Source organism: Linepithema humile, chromosome 3 (genome assembly GCF_040581485.1).
Source record: "Linepithema humile isolate Giens D197 chromosome 3, Lhum_UNIL_v1.0, whole genome shotgun sequence".
NCBI lineage: Eukaryota > Metazoa > Arthropoda > Insecta > Hymenoptera > Formicidae > Linepithema > Linepithema humile.
In genome coordinates, this window is record NC_090130.1 from 23,746,146 (window position 1) to 23,769,496 (window position 23,351).

Below are 23,351 nucleotides of genomic sequence, written 5' to 3' on the forward strand. Positions count from 1 at the left end.
TAGTAAACTCTGCAGTTTACGATACAGTAACTCGAGCCAATTATTGGCAGCGCAATTCTCCGATTTTTCAACTGATATTTCTATATCTTTAGAGAAACCTGTTACGAAACTTGTCTCTGGACAAGAAAGTTATTTACTTCATAAGCAATAAGCTCAAGCACAGTGCTCATTATTTTTAAGTATCTAGAAAAGTCTGGAGATTTTCAAAAAAAATGTACTTTTTTTGGCACGACATTAATTCCTTTCATAGTACCGAGAATATAAGTATGAATGTAAAGATTTGCGTTAAAAATATGATTTAAAAATATGCGAGAGAGATGTAGAAAAAATTTAAAAAAATTTTTTTTTAATTTTTATGTAAAAAAATATTCAATGTAAAAAAACTTTTAACATTTCATAAAAAAATTTACAGCTTAATATATATTCGAGAATATATCCAATATATGTTACATAGAATTTCTGTGAAAATTTAATTATCTAATAATATAAAAAAACATTTCCGTTTCCAGAAGATGTCCAATATAAATAAATCTACGTGTTATATTTTATGTAATCATGAGTAAATTTGGTATTCGCGGAGATAATATTTATCTCGTCGTAATGACATTTTCTACTTTACACGCTGCTACACAAGAGACCGATTCGGGCGACGGTGTCGGGAAGATTGAAAGAGACTTTTTATCGCAACGTTGCGCAATAATTCATGCTGCCCGAGTCATTAAAATATTTGCTTATTCACGAGATATAAATGTACGTAGGGGGTTCTATACGTTGCGCAAAGCGGGTGCCTGAATACTTCTCTTCGATGATAATTTTTTTCTAAATCTGTAATTAATCTTAGTCGTCTTAAATATGCAAGTATCATTCCGGCTATGAGATAGTTATGAAGCTCTATGATAAATGACGCCCGTGAGAAAAATTCGCGCTATCGTCTTCCATCGTTAGCATTCTCTTTGTCACTCCGGATTAAAAGCGCGATGAACTCCGCGTAGCTCCGCTTCTCTGCGTCGAATTAAAAAGAAGAATAAGTCAGTTGGAAGCTTCGCCTAATTATGTACATAGTACGCCTCCCGGACTGAATTAATAGATAATGGATATGCGAGCATAAAGTCTTGTTTTTTACATATCCCCAAACCTTTTACCTCGCCCAAAGGTCAATCGTTATCTGTCTAATTGTAAGATTGCAATTTAAAATATGATATTCGATATTTTACTTCATTAACGGTAGATGCTTATTACTTAAAGGCACGAACAAGTAATAAAGAAAGGGTGCAACAGATTTAATGTAGAGATGGATAATAAACTAATTATGCATTTTTCACAGTACAAAATCCTCGTACATTTATGCGGTTTTATCACATTCATAATGAAGTAAAATTGCAAGAATATGTTTTAAAATACCGGTTTAACTTGATTTTTGTTACAAATTTCTTGTGATGAGTATGTTGATGGGCACGAATATTACTAGAAATTTCATCCGAAAGCCTCAAACAATTTTTCTCATCGCATAATCTAAAGTCGAGAACTCATTATTCACAAGGGAGTGATACATCTTCTCCTCTATCACTATTCACTTTTAACTTTCGTATCGTGGCAATTCGCCAAAAAGTAAAAAAGAAAGACGTAGATTCCGATCGCATTTCGCGATTGCCCGGTCTTGCTGCTTTGTCAGGAGCCAAAATGAGAATAAAGCCGACTACCTCCGCGAGCTGCTTCGAAGAAGCTGCGTCTTCATCGTGGACCTCTCGCAGTGGGCGGTTTTCCCCCGAGCATTCCATACGCCGGCGGAGAAAATCCTCTTGCGAGCGCTCGGAGCGAAGATCGTAATCGAGCGCTTCGTGTACGAACGATTAATACTCACTCTCGAAGCAGTCCAATTAATTAAACCGCCCCGCTCGTAACTGTTGATCACGCGAGGCGATCGCGATCGGCTACGTATGTATGGCCCTTTGTTACATTGCGCACGATCAATGAGTTCGCGCGATTGTAAGGCAAAAAGAACCACCAAGAGTTAAACCGAGCTTCGGCTCTCCGTGACTTGCCGGTTTTTACTTCGCGCGCAGAAATCCCGCAATGAATTAGTAATGTGAAGTTTATGAGCAAACTTCTACACGATTTCTCCGTATTCATTCCTTATATTTCCGACTCGTAATACGTGGTTCTGCTTCTGCGACATTAAATTTCTTTCGAAAGAAAAATAAAATTGTTAAAAAATTTATATTTATCTTATTTTTAGCAATAAAATATACGCGTAAAATATTATTAGATTTCATTAAATACTACATACATAAAAATTCTAATTCAATAATGTTGTCGAGTGGAGAAAATTTTAAATGGTTTTTACAATTTTCTCGAAAGTATATTAACGAAAAAGAAACAAACAACAATCTGAAAAAGAAAATTCAACTTCATCAAGAAAATGGTGCCGCTCTCAAGTGTGTTACTTTCACCCTTTTGTCATTAGGTCACAAGTTTCAAGCCTCGCCATTGCGTCGAGGTCGCATTCACGCGCGTCTAGCTCGTTGTTCATTTCTTTCCATTGTCTCGCCTGTAACAACGGCGCAAGCGTGCGCGAACAAGCGAGTCTGAAGAGAGTTGGAAAACGACAGAAAAGGTGGAATTGTTATCGGACCGAGACACATCTTTCAAACGGGTCTGGCAGAGCTGGCGCTGTTCCAATTCGACCCCCGACACTAGCTTTCACCTGCAAGAAGAGCGCCAAGAGCTTACAAATGCTAACGAAGCACGATATTAGACGCTAATTAATAATGATTTTGATGATGAATACGCATGCGGAAGAGTAGCTGTACTCGTGAACTTCGTACGCCCCGTCGTACTGCCACGTAATTCTACTTAATTAAGGCCTCGTCTATCGGCGGGCTCGAGGGAAAATATCGCCGGCAATTTTCCCCGTCGGTTTCTGGCACGATTCCCGATTTCGGCTCTTTTCCTTTAAATCAACTCGTTCGAACGCGACGAAGGAGACACGGTGGATGATCATGTAAACCGGATGCCGAGTCGAACTCCAATGTCGCCAAATTTTCAATGTCAAACGCGAAATCGGGTCTGAAGAATATTTAATCTTGCCCGGAGTACGCTCGCTACTGTTGTTTCATGCAAATACGGCGTAATTTATCGTTGTTGTGAATTGTCCTTTTTTTTTACCTTTTTTTTCTTTGAACACGGTAGATTGATTAAACTGCGCGATGCGCTAAAGTGTGTGTCTCGCATGCCGATAAACGCAACACGTACATGTAAAGCCCGCACGGCAACATTGTACGGTTGCACGGTCATAAGCAAGCGGAACCTGCATATTTAGCTGGAAGTAGAAACTTCAAGAGAACAACTTGTTCGCGCATTTGACTACGAAACGGACTAAGGCAGCACTCCGGAGTGGCGAAGGCTAGGTCAAAAGTTCACAAAGCTTGAGCTTTGGCGTTTTCAGGTCCCGAAAGTTTTCGCAACCGATGGCCCTGTATACTTTAGTGGAAGCCAGGCATCCAAACAGGATTGCAGCAGTCAGTTTTCGCGGTGTTTGTACTTTGCGACACTACGACGAGCAGGCATCGTCCGTGATACGGAATGTACGACAAAATAGACGAGCGGTACGAAAGCGCGATATGAAAATGTAGATTTGTGAGAACAACCATGTCGAGTTCGTCAGGCAGCGGAAAACAACGAAATAAAGTTAATCTCAGAGTATACTGTAAAACCACTGGACTACCAGATATGAAACGCTGTGTTGGAAATAAATCGTAACAATTGAATTCTTTGTACTGAAATGCACTGATATTTGTAGCATTTTAAAGTACGAGCATTATAAATGCATTAGTAAATTAGCATTCCTGTAAATCGTAAATATTGTATCGATATACGAACCGAATTATTTTCGACACCAGAAAGTTGATTAAAAAGTAAAAGTGACGTGTCCCGAAATACGTATTATTTCGGAAATTAAACAAAAAATAATTGTTCTCAAAATGCTAAGTCTTAAATATATATATACAAAAATATATACGCTAAAAATATGTTTCAAGTATTTTCATAGACGATATTTTGCAATAACTGGCAATACAACTTTACGTTATAATTGATGTAGCCTTGCTTTAATTTTCGGTCCACAAGTTTAGTTATTTACCGCCAGATTAAAGTTGCAAAGTACTAAAGTGTGATGCATTGCCTAACTAAACTTTACGAGATCGAAACTCAACATGGACGTCACTATCAATCGGAGCGTGCACACATTTTGCGCAAACTTGTCTTAGCTCTTCCGGAGCGGGTAATAAATAATTAGATTACTTATGGGAGGACCCGATATAACTGCCTGCAGTAATACTCTGTAATACTGATTAATCCTATTTCACGTTCTCTCATTTATGTTGCTATACCACGTTTCGAAATAATAAGAAATGTTACTTGAAAGCAAAGTAATATAATAGGAAATGCTAGTAATTAGAATATGCTAATTATATTTCATAAAACCATAAATACGGCTGCAATAAAATCGAAAAGAGAGCAATTAGTAAAAAGCATCACTAAAATCTTGTGTGTTTTGTTTGATTGTTCTAAAGTGGCTGTGCGAATTTAATAAATAATCAAAAGTTGCTTCAAACTATCTTGCTACATCACATTTGTCCGTGATTTTTTTATCAATGTACTGCCTTGTTGAATGAGATGTGATGGCGCACTCGACTTCTACCGTTTTAAATCCTACTTGGAATCAATAACGTACGAGCTTAAAAGCTTCGAAGCACATACCGGAAGTCGAATTTCAACCAGTTGGAAATCTTAAAACTTAACGTACACGTAGTTCGCGTAAGCTCGTAACAGTTCTCTTTACAGGAAGTTCATAAATAATTGGGTTACTTTACACGAATCGAATATAAGTCAGGCACTTATCCCGCGCAATGCGGATAATCGTATTTTATCTTCAACGACTAGCGGGACGTTCAAAAATTTATACGAGAATAAAACTCGCCAAGAGAATCCCCAGAATAATGAATCTTAAATTACATCGAGCACGCTATATGTTATCAAGTGCATTAAAATGCAAAATTGTGTAATTGCGTATGCGTAGATTAAAATAGCATTGCTAACTGAAAGTTAACAAATTATTTACCTACACACAGGCATCTCTTAGTTTCTTAATCGACCATCGGACTTATACCTTTTTCGGTGCACAGTCAAAATTTTCCAGATCTGAAATAACCTAATGAACTTTTAACCTGCTTCTTTTGCATAATTTGTATTATCATATCTAAGCTTATTTTAATTTTCTACATTTTAAATTACGATTCTCGTATTAAATTCATTTTAATAGAGGTATCGATTTCACTACGCTGTGCTGCAGTTAAAATATTTCATTACTCGTTAAAATTTCTGCTCGAGATAAATCGAGTCAAATTTGAACGATCTAAATTTTTCAATAAATACTCTGAGAGCATAGCACGATGAAGTGTCTGCGTTGCGAGCTACATTTATACGTTCCTTTGAACAAGAAGTTAATAAATAATTGGATTACGCGGTGGCGATATAATACGGACACGTAGCCGCCGTGATGCTCGATAGTAATTTTCCTCGCGAATACCCTCGCGCGATCGCCGTACGATCAGGGCGTTAAAAGGGGGTGCATGCCGGTTATAAAGTGCATTGCGCCAGCCGACCTAATAGGTAATTACAACGTGGCGTGAACGTATCGCGGGTGTGTAGATATAGGTGCGGTTATATAAGCGAGTGCGCGATGTGTCGCGGCGCACAAGCTTTTTTCGCACGAAAGCGTAAACAATTAACGGTCTGTTTGCTGTCGACATTACCTTTTGACTCGTATATTAAGCGCATTCCATCTATCGATCTACATGCAATACATGTTTGAGTAAATTTAAATTTCGCAAGACAATTACGTCACAAAAGTAGGTTTCAAAAAATCGATCATTGATCTTTTTATTTCAGTGACTTTTTATTTTAAATAATATAATGGAAAGGCATTGAGAGCCGTCGCGGGATGTTAGTGCGAAATTTTAATTTTTCTTAAAGAAATTAATTTATTAGTCTACGTGAGACAGTTAACTTTGTACACCGATCTCTTTCGGTTGATGGTTCGAGATACTTAAAGTGTACGAAAATTTTAGTACATTGTTCTCACATATGGAGAATCAGTATGTACTGATAGGAATTATTAGAAAGAAAGGAAGAGAGAAAAAATATCAGGGCGCGAGTGGCTAAACCGGGAAAGTTTTATTTTAAATATTAAGAAAAATTTTTGGTTATCGGAAAAGAATCAAAGATTAAATATAATCATTTAACAGCGTATATTTAAACATTTTTTAATTTATTAGGAGCACAAATTTAATATTAAGATTTTAAATTGGTTATCTTACTAAATGCTAAGTAAATCAAAGTTTTTATAGCTTGCGGACGTTGTTATAATAAAATATCGATTTTTCGTATTACGGTTATTCGTTTTACGTGCAAAATTCGACAATAGAAACGAGATAAGGCAATAGATTCCTTCGGTAAAATAGTCTCACGTAAAAAGATATCTCTTACTTGTCGTCCTACCTGGCCTTGCCGTTCCCCAGCGCGTTCGGCGATCGATCAACGTTTTCACGCCCGAGAGCGGGAACATTAAATTGTGACTGGCGGATACCATTCTTCATCTTTCCTACATTCTTGAGGCCTTACGGAGCGAGAAAGACTCCGAAAATGACGATGAATTGTTGCTAGATGCAGAGGAAGGAAATTTATGACGCCGAGAAAACGCATGGCGAGCTAGCCTTTTTGGTTTGGCGTTGACAAGCTTTATTGCTTTGAATGGCGCGCTCGCTCTCCATAGGAATATTTTATTCTTATTCGCAACTATAAAGACGGTGTAGAACGAACAAAACGACGGAATCAGATTGATCACAATGCATGCTGAAACTTCTTGTTAGAACAAGATATTAAAAAATCATATTTTTAATTCTAAATAAAAAGTTTCAATTCTAATTTTTTAATTTCCGGCACGATATATTCAAAGTTAAATAAAGAATTTCAGATTATAGAACATAAATCAGAAATAATGAATGAACAAAAAAAAAAGACTTTTTTTTCTATCGCGAATTCCGATTATTCCGCTGGTCCGCTCGCGTCAATCGTCGCTAATGCACTGTTCTGATTCAAACGCCGCTCGGCAACCAACCACGAGACACATTGTTCAGCCAAAACTGCAGAAAGCCGCATACGTGGCGGACGGACGGTTCCGGGGGAACGAGCCCGTTACGGCGAAAGGGCAAAAGCGAAAGAAAATAATGATCCCTTGGCGCGCCGTGAGGGCCGTCGCGGGAAACGAGAAATAAAACGGTCGACGGGCGGATCGCGCATTTTGTAGATATTTAATGAAACGAAAATCACGCGGGGCGATTCCGGCTGATTGATTGTATCGATCATTAGTGCTCCGGTTCTCCAGTGCGTCGCGCGGCCGTCCATCGGCCGTCCATCGGGAACTTTTTATTCGACCCTGCCGGTATTATTGCGAGCCGGGTATCAATCACTGCCGCTGCTATTATTGGGCTAGTACTTTTACTGTTTATTTGCGGAAGGGAGGCTGCCGCGAACCGCGCGTAGATCGGGATGTGGGGATGCGGAATAGGAAAAAAAAAGAGATTACGGGAAAGAGGGGAAAGCGCTTATAAGGGTGGATTGGATCGGCGAGAAAAGGCGGGGCTGATGACGACCGTCGATGAACTAAGTCGTGACGATTCGCGAGGGTGTATCATAAAGAAAAGAGTCGAACTCGCGCGCGCTTGGGGTGGAAAATTAAACGTTCTATCGTAGCGATACAGTTTTATCAATATTAACGGCGCTTTCTTTATCATTGTAAACGCGGCACTGTTGCCGAATAAAACAAAAAATAATGCCTGCGCGCAATACGGATTTCCCACCGTTCACCATTTTGCGTCGCATTATATACTGACGACGTAAGTTCCATCTCTGTCCCTCTCTCTTTCTCTTTCTCTCTCCCTTTCTGGCAATTGTATCTCTCATCTAGCAGCGGCATTGAATCATCGTCCGCATCGGATTATGATCGATTTTGCGGACTGAATGCTTGATTTGCGTTACAGCTCCGGACATGCGTCACGCACGAACTCGGTTCATTTCGCGACAATTTGATTACATCGCGAGCGTTGCGCAACGGCGAAGTTCCTACGTGGCGTACAGCGTTCCCGCCGCGAAAGTTTCCCAAAGCTTTTGGACAGCTTCAGAGATGTCGGAATATCCCATGGAGGGCACGCGGGGCAAAATAAGATTACACGGGGGCCTTAAGTTATTCATTATATGTAAGAGACAGGCAAGAGATAGCTACTCACGGATGAGCGGAGGGCGGAAACTGCTCAACTCACTCGCTTCGCAGTCACAGGCGGGGAATCGGAGAGTCGACCGTGGCGCGCACGATCTTCCCGGTATCATGTAACGGGCTACCGTTGCCGGCGTACGTATCGCTTTCGTGTACGTTCACCCGAAGTTGTTACGTTATTACGGAGTAGTGCGCAGAGACGTTGAGTTTACCGTTCGCCGAACTATTCCGGACCGGATTACTGATCTCATCCCGGAGCACCTCCAATCGCGATTTCGGCGCGCAATATCGCCAATCTGATAGTTGACTACGGCGCCGCATTAACGTTTCCGGAATCTCCGAGCGCTTCTCTCTAATGGGCACACCAGCCACCTCCGTCCAAGTCATTATCCGCAGTGTTCGCACTTAGCTTTGCGATAGTAATGACGCCCAAAAATTTCACCGTCAATTATTTCGCGAGTGCTTCTTATTCACGACTGATTTCGATCATTCAGTATTTTGTAGTTTTCTTATCCGACTGTCCGTAAAATATTTAATCGTGTGCGGTAATAATTTAGTTCTGCCAGACGATGAAAAACGAGACGTCTGTAAGTATCCATTTCGGGTTGCGGTTAATCGGTATTTTCATCAGGTTACACACAATTTCGGAAACAATTTAACACAACAATATGGCTCCATTAGTCAGTCGCATGCACGCGCGCGTGGTTTCGTGAATTTTTCGAAAACCTGATTACACGATCCGCATATATCGGCGGCACCGATGCAGGATTACCGCGCGACGGTGTCGTAAACCGATAGTGCGCCGCGGGATTGTTTCCATTCAAATCCGAAAACACAATCGATCTACGATAAAGCCCAGAATGCGTGCACATCGATATTTTCCATCTGATACGTCGCTACAAAATATTTACGCACACGTATGCGGTTTTATTCCGTAGAGATGCTAACAATCTGGCCGTCGTAAGAACAGAATCCCGCTCTCGTCAAGTTTTTCTTTGTAATTAAAAAATTTGTTAATCAGAGTAACACAGTTTTCGCTCAGCATCACATGAGACGCAAATTCTACTGTAATACGATTTCTAGACTGCAGCCCATGAATGCTGAGATATTCACGGGAATATTCATTGTGACAGACGTCTAATCTGTAATTTTGCCGGCACAGCGGTATATGATGAGAACCCTTCAGGTACACAGCAGAAATTCTACAGCACTGTATTCCTGTTCCTTGAGGCGGCAGATGTAATGGGAACAGAGACTAGTAGGGAATGTACAGACGGACACGCGGGTCTATGCATCAGTTAATTGAAGTTAATTACAGCGCCGGAGGTGGTCAATTAATCCATGTGTTATCATAATGTGTCACCTACACAGAGAGAGAGTTTCCATTGCTTTTTGAGAACTCGTAATGTGATATTTCCTGAAGAGATTTCCTGCAGCTGACATCAGTCAGTGAATTCATACTATAAACTTATAGTTTCCGTATTTTGTGACAAAAAATGAAAAAAAAAAAACATTTTGTGCAGTTTTTTTCAAAACAATAGTAATCGTATCAAAAGAAGCATTGAATAATTAGTAAACATTATAGAAGTAATTTTGTTAAAATAATGTATCGTAATCAGTTAGTTTGTTCAACATTTAACAATAGCGCGGAATATTTGATAGCTAGTTAATTATGACAGATAATATATTTTGTAGTGGAAATTTCGTTATATAAAAATAACCTATTAATTACTGTAATATTAATTAATTTCGGTATTCCGTGTAATAATAATATTCAGTATTTGTTAGCGAATGAATTATGAAAGATATATATTTATATATATTTCGGCTTACGCTTTTTAGATTAAGCGCCGAAGGTGCAGGTGCATATTCAACGGTAATTTCAAATCATCTCCATGTAGGCCAATGGATCGATGCAGTCCTTAAAAATTCAACACTGAAAATCTCTCGACCGACCAAGCGCCTCTCTAAGAGGATTCGTCAGTCCTGCATCGCAAAATGATCGGATTTGCTCGGCATTAGTCACTACCAAAATTACGCGATCGAATAACGCGACGATAAATTATAGAGGCACATGGCACAAGCCGCGAAACGCCAATATTATTTACCCATATGTTATGACAAAACCGATTGGACAGGCATTCATATTGGATAAAACGGGATCGAAAACTGGCAACTTGAATTTACGTTCGCCGTGAAAGTTATTATCTATAACAGATCATAATTTCGTTTCGCCCGCAGCAAGACACACACGTTTGCGCGTTAAAACGTTTCTCTCCCTCTTTTTTATTATTTTTTTTTTTTTTTTTAGAATTATTTGCGTACATCATGCGAGAACCACCAGATCGCATTCCTATCAGATTACATGGAATTTCGGAAACAATTCTGGTGCGGTAATGGTCCGGGCCATTGGCCCCGCTCGCTTGATGCCAGTTTCGGGTATTTTGCGAAACCTGATTAATCGGTTTGCGTAGGCCATCGCGCGATAACACCGCGACGAGCAATGGAGTTTCTATCGATGATGCAGATAATCGCATAGCGAAATGATTTTCACCGTTTTCCTCTCCGCGTACAAAAACTGGCCGTTTCAATGGTAGTGATAGTCGGATTTTTTATTTATGAAAAATTGCGCCGAGATAAAAGTGCATGATAAATCACATTAAAGCGCCAACAGCAGTAGCGATCAGACTTCATTTTGTTACATCGTTACTTTTGGGCATCAGTCGGATTGAGTTTTTTACGGAACGGCAATATGGGAAAAATGCTTTCGGCATTATCGATTCGGTAGAATCGCGGACTTAAGAAATCAGCGTGCGATGTTTCGACCTAACCTACGTCGCGTGCGAACCGAGCTGCGGGCGAATCAACCGCTGCGAGGAAAACTTTGCCACGTAATAGGCTGAATTTTCGATTCGACCTACTACCGCTTAGAAAATATTTTTTCCCGATTTAGAGCACGACAGGACGTAATTATCCAAGTAACAAAAGCGCCGATTATCGCACGAATCGCCAAGTCTATCGGCAAATCGGTACGCGTGTTTTCGACGCTAACTCAGCGCGTCGTATGATACGACTCGTATCTCTTGTCAATTATTGTTCTCCATTCGTGATCGACACACAATAAAGCGATCTAAGTTAATAACACCGGACGGAGTATGGAGTGTAACGCTCGTGTAACGACGACACATATCACGAATACGATACCGCATCTGTTACGCGGAACGAAATTACAGAACATCGATGGAACGGCGGCGGCGGCGGCGGGAGAATAGTCGGGCTTTAACCGCGCGACTAGAAATTAATTCACGCAGCTGCGCGCGCGCTGTCCTTGTCCGCGCGCGGACTAACGCCCGGTATCAGGTGAAGGCATTATTTAGTGTCAGCCAATTAACATGCCGGCGCGATCATGAGTGCTCACCTCGTCCGTCTCGCGGTCATCGATCGCGCGGAGTCCCTTTTCGTACCGTGCCGTAACTACGGGGCAAAATTGCACGCCGACGCGATAATATCGGACTCGTGTTTCAGGCACGCTATCCTGGATCGCGCCCGAGAGAAATAGCTCGTGGAGAGACCTCGAGAAAGGGTAGGAAGCAGCACGCGCGCGCTCGTGCGCTCGGTGCGAGCTCCGAGCCGAATTTCGCTGAAATTCCAACTAGATACGATCGCGATTCTAGTTGATTTGCCAGTTCGATTACGAGCAATATTGTCCTCGCATATACTCGCATGCATTTCTCCTAATGAAGCAGCGCGTGTGTGCATTTTCGAAACATTGTTCATCTACCTGCGATTGTCTCTCATTAAAAATTTTGCAATTAATAAAAAAACTCTTTGAAGCATACAAAAATATTTAAAATATAGTTTTTTACGACGCAGTTGCGAAACAAAAAGTAAAAAATAAAATTAGAAAATAAATATTATACTTATTTTTTATTTCTGCGTACGCGCATTTTTTCAAATTAATCGAATATAATTCTTTATTATCTTGTAACATATTTTGCCAAATACACGATTTTCGTGTAAAAAATAAATAGAAGCGAAGATTTCTAATTAATGTACGTGAATAGGAAACAGAATTACGAATAAGCTTAGCAATGCAGGAAGTCGAACGAATATTCATTTGGCACGTGGTTGAATACGCAAACACTGGCGCATTTGTAGGAACGGACGCATAGCGTAGAACCGCTTTAAAGGCGTGGACATAGCACATAGCACGAGAAACAGAATTACATCCGCGCGTGCATTGCGTTCGACCAACTGCCTTCTCACAGTAATCTCCACTACAACCAGAGACAGCAAAGATGTAAATCTAAATTCAATGAAACCGCTATAAAGACTAAGAATGCCGTACAAAGAAATATTTCTTCATTTTGTATCTTTTTCGTAAGTGATACAAACAAAACATTTAATGATTTGAGTTGAAAAAAATGATATTAATAGATACCGATGCACAGACTTTTTACTTACGTTGATCATTATCTACAGCGATTACACAGTCCAATTGAAGTAGACGTAAGGACGATTTAATTGTTGCGTTGCTTTCTGTAATATAAAAATACGCGAATTAGAAACAATTGTTATCTGCGCACAATTGTTATCCATAAATAATGCTCGGTATCAATTGATAAAAATGAAAAAGGAATAATAGAAATAGTTGGCAGCGTCACATTTCACGTCGTATTGTATTACAGAAATAAACGGGCACTATTGAAATATAATCACATTCGGCGATGCGGTGCGGCGCATGATATGCACGTAGACGGTATGATTTTTGCGATTCCCATTTATTCTCACCGGCGCCATCAGCACTTGACGCCCCTCTTTTTTTTTTAATTTCGCCATTTGTCTTGCTAATGTACCTTTCCAATTCACTGTGTTTGCCGAACGATTTGTCAGGCGCAGTAACAGGTACGCGATCGCATAACGCGCCGGAGACTATACATTCTGAAGAATTACTGCCTGTCTCATCTGATTAATCCTGCACGGTGAAAGCGTTGAATATCCTCCGATCGAATCTAAACACATAGCATCGGTCGATATTTGCGGCCGAAACATTATTCAATATTGCACGCTACTGCTTCTAACAACATTAAATAACATTGTATATTTGTCCGTTCAACAATGCGGGTTTACCGCTCTCCCGCATTATAATGACGATATGCAAACAGACAATACACGATACGCGGAACAGTTAGATATATTAACAATAATTTCGATGTATAATTATTTCATGAGATAAAATCCCAAATTCTCCCTTCTGTAAAGCAGTAGAAAAATTTCACAATAAAATTTTAGTATTTTTTTTTTTATTCGGTCTTTCCAAGTCTTTCTCAAAACGTGGAAAATGCAATTTACATTTTACGACTTGACTTCAGATGGTTGAGAAAAATATATTAAAATGTGAAATACACACTTCTGTGAAAAATTTCAGCCAAGATCGCTTGAGCGCACCTCGCGACATCAAAGACGTTTTCCAGAATCCTGCAACCGCATCTCCTGATATTCACTCTCGGCGATCATCCGTGTGCGGATATCTCTGGGAAGTATTGTGCTCGGTGTGCATGCTTAAGCTCTCGGTGAGGTCGCAGTGGAGCTTTGCGGACGGTTTTCGGTGAAAAGCTGTCCGAGCCGACGCGCTGAGCCCGCTTTTACGATTGCTTTTTCCGACTTGGGTTTAGGGATGTGGCTTGAAAAGTGGACGATAGAGAACTTCACACGTATACACGTAAATGCGCGCGCGCGAAACTTGTATGATTGTAAGTTGGAGGAGTCCCGAAGGATCGCCGCACCGCCATCCAAAAGCATCGATCTGACGTAAATAAGATCCGGTAAGGCCTTTTGTAAAAGTTCCTCCTCCTCGCCGGGAAAAGCCGCGATGCCGTTGAATTTCAAGTGTGCCGACGCGGCCGTGGATATTATACGGCCGGCTCTAATGATATTAAGGCATCAAGAACGGGGAAGGCGCGTGGATGGGGGGAGAAGCTTTCTCTCGAAGCGGCAGATGATGCCGTCGGGAAGAAAAAGCGGCAGCGAAGGACTCCGAAGGCTTAAGCCTCCTTGTCCTCGAATATCCGTGGCTCGATATCCGCGTTAGCTTCCTTTTCGTATACGCGACTGGATAATCATGCTTCTTTGTACCTCGGTCCCACTTTCTAGCAGTCTACTTTCCATCGACGTTTCTTTTGAAATCACTCGGCGGCAGCAATTTTCGTTACGGAAGTAAAGCACTCTCAACTCACCCTCGTTCATCGTCCTAATGCTTATCGTTTACATAAAGAAAATGGATTGTTCGCTTAACCTGTTTTACTGTCATTGAATTTTATCCGTGTTATTCTTGCGCGGCCCTCGTCAAAATTGGATTTATGCGGAACCGGTTTATTTATATTTCATATTTACGATTACGGGGTAAATGTATAAACAGTTTTTCTAATTTCGAAACGCATTTATAAAAGATACAGAATTCTTAATACACGTAAATAGCAACTGTAGCATTGTACGCCGCGGTATAAACTCTGGCTAAATATATTCTGATGAGTGGGGGGTTCTAATGAATATATTAAACGTTATATAAAATATAATATTTAAATCTTTCTATAAATGCAGTTTACTGCGAAAACAGTTTGTGAATATTAACTTACGCAATTCAAAATGTATCAGCACGCGTGTATAAATCCGTATTATTCCTATTATATATTATTATACATGTAATTTCAAAATTAATTCACTAATCCACTGTGGAATGATCCAATAATCACAAATTTCGCAAATAACATTACGGAAAATAGCACAAATAGATTTGGCGAGTAATGCAAACCATTATTATCGCGCGCGCGCGCGCACGTCACAAAAATGTGAGTTTACGTCACGTCTTGTCCTTTTGTCATTATAATCCCCCGCCCGGCCGTACACGAAAGCCCTATTTCGACTTTGCGCTGTCCGAAAGTAGTGTCGGAAAGCCCTCCACTGTGCGGAAAGGAAAGAGGATTTTAGCTGGTAATCTTGTCTTTCGGAGCGAATAAGGGAAGCTGCCGATGCCAGTGGCATTCGTCGCGTAATAAAACGTACGTGGATACTCCCGTGTATTGAGTCGTTGGATGCAGACGATGTATGGTAGGTCGTGAAGGTGTAGTGACTGGTGGTTACCGGTTCGGAGAATGATGCACGGTCAGAACGTGCCGCGTGACACTTCTCCCAACCCTCCCCATTTCATCCCCGTTCTCCTGCCGTCATCCTCGTAACGGCTGCACTCGGGGGATTTGGGTTTATGGCGTTCACCGCTAGTTGTCGCGTCTTGGATCGTTTGTTTAGCGCGCGCACCCGTTTGAGCATTAAAGCCCGCTCGTCAGCGGATCCCATCTTAGTTGCATCACCTCTTTGATTTATAGCGTCTAATACTCCAAACGCGCACACACAGTCGAAGATTAATTTATATAGATAGATATAACAATACAATTTCTCACTTATTTTGTCACCTTGCACATTTCTTTGAAAAGTGGAAAATTAAACTTTTCCAACCAAAATGTTTACGAAATTTATTCAATTGTTGCATTGTATATGTGGCAATTTTTTCTGGCACACAAGTTATTCTTCAAGAATTTAAATAAACAAACTAGTTCCTGATTTTTGAAAATGAAAGAATCCGTAGCAGGAATGACAATTGTTTGGTGAATGTGCTATTTTCTCAGCTCATTCTTCGTCATCAACTCAACTTCTCCTTGATGAAAATTTAAATCAAGTCCACCTTACAAGAAATGCCGTAACTTTTCTCAACGTTATATCTAACCAAGTTATTACTTGGTAATTAAGTTTCAAATTCTATTAAAGTAAAATTTTCTTTGATTTAAATCGGGATATATAAAGTTCTATGACTTATTTACGCTTTTAGAGTTCAACTTATCAAGATACTTCACTTTTCATTATTAACTTGCTCTAATTATGATACAGCTTAAATAATTCGACGACAAATTCTATCGATCCAATGATTATTGTTGCAGGTCTCTCTTTATTCATTAAGGCAGCGATTTTTCTAACAATAAGATTTCCCGCTAAATGAATGAAGATGTGAAAGATCACAATCAACAGTCAAATTCAATCTGCCTTATATATGACGATATACATAATGAAACATTTCGAACTCCATTTCGCGCTTCATCAAATCCAATCCCAACATAGAATCCAGAGAAGATTCGTTCCGTGCATCATGCACGAGGATACGATTTACATACAGGAAGTGTGAGCAACGAGAGCGTGGATGCGGTAGCGCGGCGGGTGGATCATATCCGCGTATTACCTGAAAATTACAGGTGAGATAGTCGATTCCCGGCCGGCGCGATAAAATCACCGTCGGCTCGACCGTGATTCCCGGCCGAAGGAAGGATTCCGAATCGGTCTTTCCTTCCGTCGGTGCGGCGTACATATATGCAAGAAAAGGAGCACCGACGGCACGTGGGCTTCCATCATCTGCCATGGCAGTGGCTTCACGTGAGGGAGGGAACGGCACGATCACCGGCAACGTGAGATCGCGTGTCAACTGCAGTCAGCTTCTTTGCATCGTCTACTCTCACCTTTTTTGAAGCCGTCGCAGCCAGCGATGCGACCTGGACGCATGTGACCCGACACGTGAGGCGGCACGTCGTATGCCGGACACGCAGCACTCATAAATAATGGTGACTGCTGGCGCGAGAGTCCATTCGACGGACTGAAGAGCGCGAAAAGGAGCTTCAAAAGCTTCCTACGAAGTCGTCTCGATATTGCATTATTACTTTTGGGTCGGGTGCCCAGTTCGCAGGGGTCGCTCGGGAACGAGAAAAGGGGAAAGTATGGAGGGTGAGAGGATAAGAGGCGAAACTGTGCGGACGTGGTTCGGTCGACGAGCGGGACGCGACTTCTTCCCTCGTTCGGCGGTAAAAGATCGGATAAAGATTGCCGCACGTACACCGATTTCTTCGTTATTCGACGTGTGCGTGCGAACAAGCGCGCCATAAGGCGGACCGCTGCTGGTCGCCACCAAACGGGAGATTCCCCATAAATTTTACGCCGCGGTCGACGATAACCGCATGGGACACGGCGGAAAGAGGTTGCGGCCGTGGCGCGGTCGCGCTTCCGACGCGGCGCCGGGTAGAAAAAGGTGTTGCATACGGAGGAAGAGAAATGAGAATTTCTGCTCCGCGCAATATCTAACCCGCTCTTCGATATATATTCGCACAATTACACTTTCGCAGCTGCAATTCCATGCTCGTTAACGTGCGTTTGTAAAGTTAATATTCATATCATTAATTTTATCTTTCCACCATAAGGGAGGGGTAGCACGCCCCCCTTTCGTCACATGGATTTGACGAGCGCCATTGAAACTTAGAAACCAGCGCGAAGCAAACTGATCCCCCGAGACGACGACATCAAAGCCTACGTGAGGGATAAAGGTCAGAGAGGCTCAGAACTCTGACGTCAGAGTTTCAAAGTAGACCGCCAGTCAATTAGTTGCGTAAATTTGGACGACGCTTCGTTTATTAATAAAGATCATAATTGACTGATTGCTCAAATAATTGACTGATTACCGCGACGGGCTGAAGAAAAGCAAGAGCACTTTGCTCCGCGAAATTGATTTCTTGTTCCTTCGCTTTCCTTTGCTCTCGCCTTTTCTTAGTCGCGCGCCGTTGTTACTGTGCAGCCATTGCCGTAATTTACATCGACGGACACTGCACCGGCGGGTAATAATTGATGGATAAAAGCATATATGCCAGGCATACATGCTTATATGAACCACCGACCACCGACGCATGCATTAATCTCTCGCCGACGTTTGAAAAAAGTTGGAAAACTTGACGGGCCATTATTCACCTCGCCTGGCTGATGATTATTTATGATAACAGACGAGAGTCTGCTTGTTTGGTATCTTTGTGCGTAACTGTAGTAAGGGAAAATGTAATTCAGATAAAAGGAACGAATTTCCATCTAATACGGAAGTGTAATCCACTCCTGCTTCTTACCTATCTTCCGCGCGAGTGAGTGAGTGCGTGCGTGCGTACGCTACACATTTCGCTCACGTACAAAAATAATCTACGGATTTATTTGTCACGTGCAATTTCTCGCGTTCGCCGTTAGCATGCGTTAGGAGTGAATCCGGTTCAGAATGCGTGAAGCATGCGCGGGGTAAAAAATCGCGCGCAATAATTCAAGGCGCATGTAGCTCGCGCGCGCCGCAATTAATTCAACGTCGGCCCGCGGATGATACCGGTCGAATCGGTATTTTCATTTTCCGTTTTCCGAGTGAAATATGCGGCGATTCATGCGAGTTGATTAACATACTATGAGGATACTCGCGGGTGGAACCGCGCGTTTAAATATTACTTTGTGCGGCAAAGCGAAGAATAATGGATTCCCGGACGTTCATTACAGGTTCGCATTACGGAGATTGATTATGTTTTACGATGTGAATTCGTAAGGGCTACTGATACCGCATTTACGCGCCACCGTAATCCGCCGTATTATGCTAACTCATTATATACGTGACTCTCTTTTGGCGATTTAATCGAACATTAATAACTATTACACGTACGTCGCAGACACACGTGGAAAATAATTTTTACTTGAAGAAATATCTGATCTCACCGAACATTTCTTGTTTCTTTTGCAATGTTTTACTACGACACATATTCATTACATGAAACGGTCGCAATCTCGTACGTGCTTCAGCCAGCTAACTTCGTTTCTGCAATATGTAGAGACGTATTTATTATTACGAGAATCGACGATTATTGAACTTTCAATGCCAGAAATAATATATCGCATTGGTAAATAACAAATGTTTATGGATGCAAATCAAAATAGCATAATTATCGAGATTTGCTACTATTCCAGGTATATTGTAGATAGAAAGTAGGTCATTCATTATTTCTGATCAAAATATAGACACTCCCCTTAATGCCGCGATAATATCGTCGTGCATTATGCGAGAGTGAGAATTATTACGACTGTAAAAGTCAGCTATCTTCGTTGCGTATTAAAGAAATATTTATTTATGTCGTGGGCAATTACCTCGCAATACAAAGTGATAAATGGGAAAATGTCGCGTGAAATTTCAAAGGATGGACTCTCCAAATTCTATTTTTTAAATGCGCGCTCACGGCGCAAACATTTTCTAACGTCGTTTCTCAGCGGGGTCATCTTTTATTCCTATCTCGTATCAAAGAAGTTTATGAAGCATCGCGCATCCGACACCGGAAGGAAGCGACTGTCTTCGGGAATGATGAATCACCGAAAACCTACAAGAGGATAATTCAGGTTGCATCAACCTTTGCCGTCCTTGCGAATTCCGCAGCTTCCCTTCAAGCTTCGCGATAACGACGTGCCAGGGGGGATGTTGTTTATTAGCGACTGACACTTAGGTATCCCATTATATAATATGAGTAACTACTTTAATATTACGACAACGTTAATGCGTTGATTACAAAAGCTCTGTGATCCTAACACAATGATGATGTGCTAACAAAGCGACAATGTTTTACGATCTAATTTTTCATAAGCTTTTATCTTATTTGGGATATTTTTCTGTAAAATAAGTTTTTTATATTTAAGAAAGTTTTTCTAAATTTTATAACATGCAAGTTCTTGCATTTTATCATAAACAATTATTATTTATCATTATTATTACTTTTGCATTCGTTTATTTAAAAGAGAATAAAGTTGTATTTCAGATATTTTTTTTATTTTAACTTTCATAGCCACAAAAGCTGTCTGTTCTTCGATAATATGTCTACACTTTCTAACGAGTTTTGCATTGCGCATTGCGTCTTTCGTGCGGTTAATTAAACGGTAATAAAGTCATTTGAAATAGAAAGAGGGTGACGTTGGCTAATGTTGACTTCGTTGTGAACGAGCCTGTAAAACGCGTTGGCATCAAGGGGGCCGACAGAAAACGGTAAGGACCATCCTGGGAACGCTTCGTCATCTCTGATAACTCTCGTGGACCTTCCAGCCTCGCGAATCCCTTGGCTTTTCCAACCCCACGAAAACTACCTCACTGAGCGGTTATCTCAGGCCCTCCTAGTACGATCAGACTTTGCCTACCGCCATCCGACATTTTGTCACCAGGCAAAAAAGGAGACAAAACGCCAAGAAAGACCGAAGATTAAAAATTCTCCACCTCAATAAGACCAATTTTCAGTCCTCTCGTAACTCCGCAGGCGAAGACATTTATGGCGCGTAATAATACATCTTTCCCTAAGATCGACAGTTTGTTTCCGTTAAATAATAATCTCACATTTCGTAGTCACATCAAAACTTAAGCAATTTATCATTTATCAATTATGTTTGCAAGTTATATCGAGAAACAGACGATGTTATATAATCAGACTATTTTAATACGCCTATACTATTTAAACACTTAAAATAAATAAGTGACACATTCACTAACGTCTACATTTCGCTCAAATTTAATTAATCGTTTACAAAACAAACAATTCAAATATTTATAATTGAATTAATATTACATTCTTTTAATTAAGGGAATCCATAATTAAATTCAATATATCTTGAAATTTTAACGCTGACAAAAATTATACAAAATCGAATTAAACTTCAAAAAAACGTTTTTGTATTTGTAAAATCGTTGCTTTAGATAATTTTAAAAATATCTTTTTCGTTACATGAAAGACTTTATGTAAAATAAAGCAATAATTAAAAAATTGTGCAAAAAATAAATATTTTACAAAAAAATTGTTATCAGAAATATTACACTAAATATTATATATATATATAATCGCCCAAACTTACTGAAAAATTTTACAAATTTATTAGCGTATGTTCACAAAACCAACTCTGTGTTTGTCAAATAATAATACATTTTTTCACAAATATCATGTACAATTAAAAATAAATGCAAAACGTGAATGTAAAATGATATCTTTTGGTACTTTTGGTGAAAACTATGGACGGTCGATTGCCGAGTTTCGGAGCGGATAATATAACGGTTGTGTATGCAAGGCGGATGCGTTTACGATCGGGAGTAGAAAAAAGATCGATCGCATTTCCGGCGTACCATAGACACTTCGACCGCCGTGTACCGCTTTTTCTTTCGCCGATGCTGGGCAAAGGGCCCAATGAAAAATCACTGTGCGGACCCGAAGCCCCGCGGCGGAACATAAATTTTAAAGCGGTGCGATATACAGGGTCGACGCTGTTTATCAAGGCTCTTTCACCTTCCGGAAGCACAAGACCGGAGATCTATTAATTTCGGCACAACGGTTCACTAACTCGCGCTAGCATCCCGTAAGGTCAAAAGCGGAAAAGACTTCACCCTATAACTTTTCAGGAACCAGCGCTCACCTATCAGCTCGCACTATAGTTCAAAAATACACAGATGCGCGAACGCATCGTTTATATTCACGCAAAGAACATATTAATCGAAAGGATGAAATACGTTTGTTTCCACGTGACCTTGTTTCACTTTTTCTCTCTGAAAAGCGCGTACGTTATTATCTATCGAATACAATATATCGGATTGTCGACAGTATCAATAACCAATTAACGTCAAAGGAAGTTACGAGCGCTAGTGGCAAAGGAAAAGATGATTTTTCGTTAATGTTAAAGCGATTATAATTGGCTCTCTCGCGTTGAATAAAATATAAAAAGTATTATATACATAAAATATTCTCCTTTTCGTTTTTTTACACACTAATTAAACAATACATGCTTCGCTAAAGGAGCTCAAATAGTATTTTGTTTTATTTTTAATTCATTATGTGAATAATTAAGATGAAAGTCTTATTCGTTTGCGCAGAAAAGAAAAATTAATCAATGTTCAAGCAACCAAAAATCAAGAGCTGATAATAATTTCACGACAAATAATGAATGAAAGAGAAGGTTGATGGCCAATCACAAAGGAGTATAAAACGATATAATATCTTTTGAAAAATGTGGTCAAATTCCGTTTCGACCACGAGTAGCTGGATCGATCACGTCGTGCTATATCAAAGAATTTCCTTTGTCGTGCGAGAAATTACCCCGTTTGCCCATAAATCAATGGTAACTTACTTTGGTTGCTTGGTATATAAGTATGCATAATCATTGAAAATGAGAGGCAAGAAATTGACGGAGGAACAGATCCGTACCGGCAGTTGATGAGGGGATTACGGGCAATAAAGTGTGTGCGGTTTTTAAAAACATCTTGCCTGTAATAAATTTTGCGTTAATCTTTGTGCAGTAAACTTTGCACGGTAATGTGTAAACATAACGTGCGCCTCTTATCTTACTTTGTAAGTTAACATGTATAGTTTGTGATCTTACGAAGAGATACACGTGTTATTTAAGATTTTGGATTACGCGTAAAAACATGAATGATTGTGTGTTCTCAGCAGCTGGAAGTGAAGAATTTGATTGAACGAAATCAAGACCGAAATGGGGTCTCATTAATTTTTCAAAGTTATTCGCGAATCTCATTCGCGATGGGGCTTCGTGATCGTAAAACGATAGGTCGGTGTGCATATACGGGGAACATATACCGGAAGACGCGCGAGATTTAACGAGCTTCCGTTTCGCTTATCACTACATATTTATGCATGTAGACGGTATCCCACGAGGCTGAAACACCGAATATTTTGCAAGAAATTTCGGATTCAAACATTATGATATTGGCTAAATAAATTTTCAGTTAATGTTTCCGCGACAAACATCCAGTATTAAACTATTTCCGACAATTTTGTATATATATTAATCCTGTTTATTTATTAATTTAATTTTGCCTAAATAAATTGGTAATTATTTGTATTCAGCTTATATAATTGGATTACATTGCATTAAATTTGTCGAATGTGTCCATTTATTAATACACATTAAATATATTGAATAAACAAAGAATATATATATATTCTTCTTTTTTCTGTTTTTGTCAACACATTTTCTAAATGTATTTTCTGAATTATTATTAAAGAAGTATAGTTGTTTTATGCTATATATGAAACAATATAAATCAGACAATGAAAATTTACAGCGTTTGTTACTGGAACATGAATTTTCATGCTAAATT

At 40.1% G+C, this 23,351-nt stretch overlaps 1 protein-coding gene and 1 long non-coding RNA gene across 10 annotated transcripts in view; one reads left to right on the forward strand and one right to left on the reverse strand.

Annotated features, from left to right (window-relative positions):
* LOC105668806 (neural cell adhesion molecule 2-like) overlaps nucleotides 1–23,351 on the forward strand; it is a 237,523-nt gene that overhangs the window by 160,076 nt on the left and 54,096 nt on the right. The window lies entirely within an intron of this gene.
* The window catches only part of LOC105668807 (uncharacterized), a 328,884-nt gene that overhangs the window by 158,437 nt on the left and 147,096 nt on the right, over nucleotides 1–23,351 (reverse strand). For both annotated transcript variants that reach the window (XR_001100172.2, XR_010889288.1), the window contains exon 4: nucleotides 12,797–12,871. This is a non-coding gene — a long non-coding RNA (uncharacterized lncRNA). The remainder of the gene's footprint in view (nucleotides 1–12,796; nucleotides 12,872–23,351) is intronic.